The sequence below is a fragment of the Meleagris gallopavo genome, chromosome 2, assembly GCF_000146605.3.
Source record: "Meleagris gallopavo isolate NT-WF06-2002-E0010 breed Aviagen turkey brand Nicholas breeding stock chromosome 2, Turkey_5.1, whole genome shotgun sequence".
Classification (NCBI taxonomy): Eukaryota; Metazoa; Chordata; class Aves; order Galliformes; family Phasianidae; genus Meleagris; species Meleagris gallopavo.
In genome coordinates, this window is record NC_015012.2 from 5,176,085 (window position 1) to 5,182,330 (window position 6,246).

The 6,246-nt window shown below is 38.4% G+C and overlaps 1 protein-coding gene across 1 annotated transcript in view; it reads right to left on the reverse strand.

The window, feature by feature from the left end:
- Positions 1 to 6,246, reverse strand: part of KIF16B (kinesin family member 16B) — a 122,010-nt gene that overhangs the window by 10,222 nt on the left and 105,542 nt on the right.

A 6,246-nucleotide genomic window follows, 5' to 3' on the forward strand; every position in this document is an offset into this window, starting at 1 on the left:
TTTTGAGGTACGACCTGAAATTGTACACCTTAAAAGAGAAACACCAGAGTTATTGTAAAGGAGTTCCATACAGCATTCTGTATGGAAGTTACCTCTAGCAAGCTCTGAGAAACAGGGTTTCAGACCTGATCTTGAATGAGCCACTGACTTGGAGCAAATGAGGCCAAGAGGTTGCTTGCATTTATTGTTCTTTCTGCATCTAGCAGCATGTTGCAATGAAGCTTGATCTGATCTCATTCATAAAACAACCCCAGGCTTTTATTTCACTTCTTCCAAATTATAATCTTCCTCTTCTGCTGCTATTATAAGTCTAGCACCATTTGCTGTGGGCCTGGCTGAGATTCATGGCTTTTAATCAAAGTAAGATTTTATCGATTTGGAATAAACTGTTGATGCATGCAACATCCTAATTTCTACTTATTTGTATCTAGCGGATCTAATCAATCAGTAAAATGAAATGTACTTCCTTTTTGAAGCCAATGTCACCTCACACAAGAAGCAGTGACACCCAAAACCGATGACATGAGGGCTGCCACTTCAAAGAAGAGGAACCAGGTGCCTTGTGCAGCCCTGATGATGTGCTGAAGGCCCTAACCCTGACATGGGAAATTATTCTCCAGTGGTTAACTGCAAATGTTTGCTGTCTGTAGGCATGGCAAGACTTCAGTGTTGCTGCCAAAAAGCAGTTAGCTTTCTTTCAAAATATTTTTAAATAGCTATTGGAGGTTATGAAAGGCTCTTGGTGCAGACTGACTACACCTAATCCAGAAACTCGTGCTTGACGTGGATTTCACATCACTGATATTCAACATTTGGTCCCCCTTCCCAAACGCATGCTGTTTTTCTCTGTGGATGCATCTATATTTTCTTCCTGTGCTTTTATTACATTCCTTTTTCTCTACTGGGAAATTAAAATCATCACTCTAAAATGTAGTTCAGACTATGGATATGAAACAATCTTCTTGAAGATTATCAAACACTGCCATTTGCAGCAGTTTGCTTTGCAATAGTGGTTGTATGGTATGCAGTCACGTCTATAACAAAAGGAAAGGCTTCCTTTTATCCTTCAATGATTATCAAATATATTCTGTGTGCTTTCTGAAGTCCATCTCACTGAAATGTTTCTAAGAACAGTATTTACAAGTGTGCAAGCATTCAATCTCCAAGAGCCAGGCTGGTGAGCAGTTGGCTTTAAAGCCCTTCTTAAAAAGCTCTGGTATTAGGGATGTTGTTGTAAGCTGATACCAGGGCCTAATAATTTCCTTTGAATGGTCACTTTGAACTGACACACATTTAGTAGCTTTCAAACGTCTTTGTGACTGGTGTCCGTGTTAAGAAAAACAGAAATGACCAACTGACCACACCTGACAGGGATTTTGCAATATAACATCAGTTCACCTGTAACTAGCATGAAGCTGGTTGTCTCAGTTAAAAAGATTAAGGATGCACAATGAAAAAAGACTGGTAAGATGTGCTCACATTCTCCATCTCCTCTCTCATAATGAATATTCAGACGATGAATTACCTAAAATTTCATTACAATGTTTCTGCCCTCACAACTTCAAGGCGAGCTTTGAGAAATTAAGTCTTAAACTAGCTTGAACACATTCAGTTTGCTCAAATTTGTGGACACGTATTCTGCCATGTTTTCTCAGGTATCTCTTTTGCTATTTCGCACTGAGGTGTGAACTCAAACCAGTAATTCATTTAAATAACAATAACAAATTAATATTTGATGAAAGGTGTTCATTCCAGTATTTTGTGCTCTGCTTAAGAACCAGATTCTTGCAGTCACATTAAAAGAGCAGAAACCCATTTCAAAGGGAGAAGTTGGAGGGGCTACAGCTTTAGAGCTGTGTACAAAAGAGTTACTGCCTTCAAAGGAAGGCAAGTCAGAATACAAGTTAAGAACAAAACAAAACATTTGGCCTCTAAGTTAAAGAATCTTACTCTGAAACCTTAATTCTGACAGAGGAACAGCAGTATTTCTGTTTAGTGCCTGTGTTGCTTTCACCAGCCAGTTCTCTCTCAGGACTGGACAGAATAATTGAATAATGCAGTTCATACAAGATTTATTTCTAACTCTGCTTTAACACCTATCATTGAAAAACTCCTCATCAGACACCAGGAAGTTAGGAGGTTAAGGACAATTGCATTATTAATTTTAAATAAATTGAGCGTGTCTATCTCTTAAAGAGATTCAAAGTACAAAGAAGGAAAAAAAGGACAGAGAATGACAGAAAGATGTATGTGCTTCTTCAAAATTCAAAGTGGATTTTGCTTTACTCTGCTGGTACAGGTTGACTTACTTTCAATCCCTGAGCTCTGCAAGGAGCAGCAGAAGGAAATGCATGATTCCTACCAACTGTTGTGCTGTCTGCTGGCGCATCCCCAGTCAGGCCTTTTGTCTGTTGTCCCTTGCTGTCCACAAAGAAACCTGAGGAAATGCAGCAGCGAGGATAGGGAAAGTGAAACAATTAACAGAGAGGAGACAGGCTGAGGTTTGAAGGAAAACAAACAAAAAAAGCCCCTCAAGTAACAACCTGCTGGGATTTTGTCAGCTTAGCAGTTGTGCTTTTCTGAGTACACTGGTGACAACAGGAGAAGAGAAAGGCAGTGGGTCCATGGCTACAAGGCTTCTGAGCAAGGAGTCAAGAAACACAACTATCTACTATGTCGGTGTAGGCATTTACTTGTGCACTTTTCCTGGTTGTGCAATGGTTAAACAGGGCTAATATTGATCTGCCTTACTAGAACAAAGGATGTGTCCATGAGAAGAAGAAAATTAAGCAGGGAAGGATGATAGTCATTTCCCTGCAAAATGCAATATCCAGGGCAGCTGGGATTTTGGGAAAACCTTTTACTGTCATCCACAGATCCAGCAGCTCCCCCAGTAATAAAAGGTACTGGGCAGATAAAACAGAAACAGATACAACCACTGAGCAGCATATCTCCTGTGATGTGTGCTTCCTTTAAAAAGTTTTTGCTTATGAACTGAAAAAGGATGTATACATCTTCTGATTTCATCAGGGAAAAAATGGGATCCTATATCCTTATTTACTGGTTTCTAATTGCATGAAAGGATAGATACACACTAACTTCTACTCATTAACTTTAATCAAAAGAATTCTTGGCTGTTTCATTTAAGGCGGATTTAATCAAGCAAGGTTGGCTCTGAAGTGAAATTACAGCCTTCAGACTGCGGAACAATTAATTTAGAGTTTTGCCCTGCAACAGGTCCCTGATGAAATACTAAATTAATAGATTGCAACAGGGCACTTAGGACAGGTAATTTTAAACACAAGTTAGGTGCTTACTCTCATGATGTATTGGTGAGACCCCTGTGCCAATTTGCAGGTTATTTTTCAAAACCTCTATGGAAATGTGCGACATTGGTCAAACGATCACATTATACCAACAAGCATCAAAGTAGAAGTCTTTACCTTGCAGATATGTATCTTGTATATCAAAGACTTCTCTCCAGGTTCATCTCATAGTAAAACATCACACCTAACATGCACTTTCTTACCTACAATGTATTGTGAAGCTTTTGGTTATTAAGCACTTGTACTAGGTAGGAAAAAAAAAAAAAGAGAAATAAAGAACCCAATGTTTTAGATAAACTTTGAATTCACTGTGATTTTAAATCAAAACCCTCATAATTCGGGGGCTCCCTGAAGTCTTTTGCTCAAAGACTCATTCCAATAAAATAAAATAATATGCCTGCTTCTTAACTGAAGGTGAAACAAGGTAATACTACATGGTAATCTTAAAAACAAAGCAGCCCTCCCAAAAGATCCTCGCCAGCATTTCAGCTGCACTGAGCACAGCCACAAAAGCCCTCCTGCTATTTTCAGTACTTCTGCTCCTGTTGTGGCTAGAACCTGAAAGGTGCAGTGTTGGAAATAAACAAACTCTTCCTAAACAGCTATGGGCCCCACAAAGGATATTTTGGCCAAAATGGTTTTGTAATTAGGCACAAGGAAAAATTTCCCTGACTGCAGCCAAAGGGAGGCAATTAAAACAGATGCTGAGATATATGCAATAGAAGTAGCACTCTGCTGTACATTTAGCTAATTCTGAAGTTGAAGAGTAGTTTTGCTTCTACAAGAACTCCCAGTCTGCCTAATTTCCCAAATCAGATCGAGTTGCAATTTAGCTTTGACATAAAGAAAAGAGCCTATGAGGCCATTTCAGTAACCCACTGCTAATTCCAGCAAGTACTTTAGAAAGGTGTTTGACTGAAATGAGAGCTTCAGTTGTTTTATCTTTTACACAGGTGTGCATTGGATTTTGAATTTTCTTTTGTGTGCATACTTGGAAAAAAATGTGAATTAAATGAGAAACTGCTTCTCCTCACAGATGCTGCTCAAGAATGCCCTGGGCTGGCCAAAGCTCTAGTGTTCCACTCCAAAATTAATCCAAGAAGTCCAGGAAAAATAACACAAAGCCTGTTCCAAACATATAAATATCTAATGTAAAAGCTGAAAGAGAAGAGTAATTCCTTTGTTATCCACCACAGGGATGACAGCACTACTAATGACCTTAGAACATGGAATATTTGTTCAGAACAGACTGACATTTGTCAGGTTGTCACATACTATCCGTCGATCAAATCAGCTTGGACTTTGGATAAGAATATACATTTTTGTTGGCCTAGAAGTTGAGCTTTGCTTTAAAAATGCTGTATTAACTCATTAGCTCTTGCCTAATCATGTGAAACAATCGAATAAGTTTTCAAATGATATTATTACTGGAATAACATCACCTGTGAGGCTTGCAAGAGATTTTTCAGCAAATCAGGCTATGCTATGAGGTATGAAAGCCAAGTGAATAAACACTAACCATCTCTGCTCATTATCAAGGTCTGACTTCTCCACCTTCAATTTGATTGAACTCCCACATGAGAAACATGCCCCGTTCAAAAGCCAAACTCCCTTACAGAGGCAATCCAACCACTTTCTACTTTCAGGTTAGCCCACTTACATTTGCTTATGGTTCATGGTGAGAAAGTAAAAGCAAGCATTTTAAATAGAAGCAGTTGCCTGTGCCATGGTGCATTATCACACACTCTTTGTCTGCCAAATAGTTTCCCAGTATAATTCAAGATGTGTTTTGAGTCTGCAAAGACTTATGTGACTATGGAAACAACTGCAATATAGGTGGTTTCTTCCACTGCTTTGCCAAGGAAGCTGCAGCTACATTATCTGAAGTTCATCAGCTTTTGGTCTAAAGTGCAAAGCCAGAGCAGAGCACTGCAAAAAAAACACAGGGGATAAAATTAAATGCCAGGAACAGAGATCCAAACTTAAGGCATTTTTGCCATCTTCATGAACTGGTGACAAGCTTATGGCATCAAATTCCTCATGGCAAGGATGGTAATGCTTGGTTCCCTGTTCTCTTTATGTAACTTTCTCTTGATCACTGGAGATCTTATGTTTCTCTAATGCAGAAAGACTTGCCAGGATTACTGAGTGGCACGGCCTAGTGCACTTCTGCCTGGCATATGGCAAAACATATTCATGTGAATTATAATATTTACAGAATATATTGGTAATAAAGTTTTAATGACATAATTTGGCTAAAATAGATACAACTTAAAGCTAAAAACTAGCCATATTGAGAGCTATGATTACTACATGATCATGATCAAAGCATCACTATACACAGGAGTTTTAACATTCAGAAACATTACAATAAAGTTGGTTAGCAAATCAATAGAAGGTCAGAAAGATTAAGGGATTAAATTTCTTACTGGTACAAAAATATGCAAATTGAGTACTAGACTGGAATGTGGCCATGCCTTTATGCCCTCTATGAAGGACATGAAACAAAAAAAAGATTACATTTTGTGCTATATGTAAGACAACCTCACATCAAAAGACAGTGGGGGGATGTTTTGTTTGTGGATCAAAGGGAAGGTGAAATACATGGGGAAAAAAAAAATCAAGACATGCAAGAAAAGATTCCAGTTGGAAGCAATATACTTTTATATTAAATTTTCTAAAGCTCTACTTAATACTATTCCTGCTCTACAAAGAAAGTAATTCTTTATGACTTTCATGATCAAGTAATCCTCATGTGGATACAAAATAGTTGTAGACTGTATGCTTTAGTCTTTGTTTCCTCCTCTTCTTCCCCCAAACTCCATCTTCTGCTCTCAGGCTGCAACAAAGTATACATTAGAATCATAGAATTATAGAACGGCCTGGGTTGAAAAGGACCACAATGCTCATCCAGTTCCAA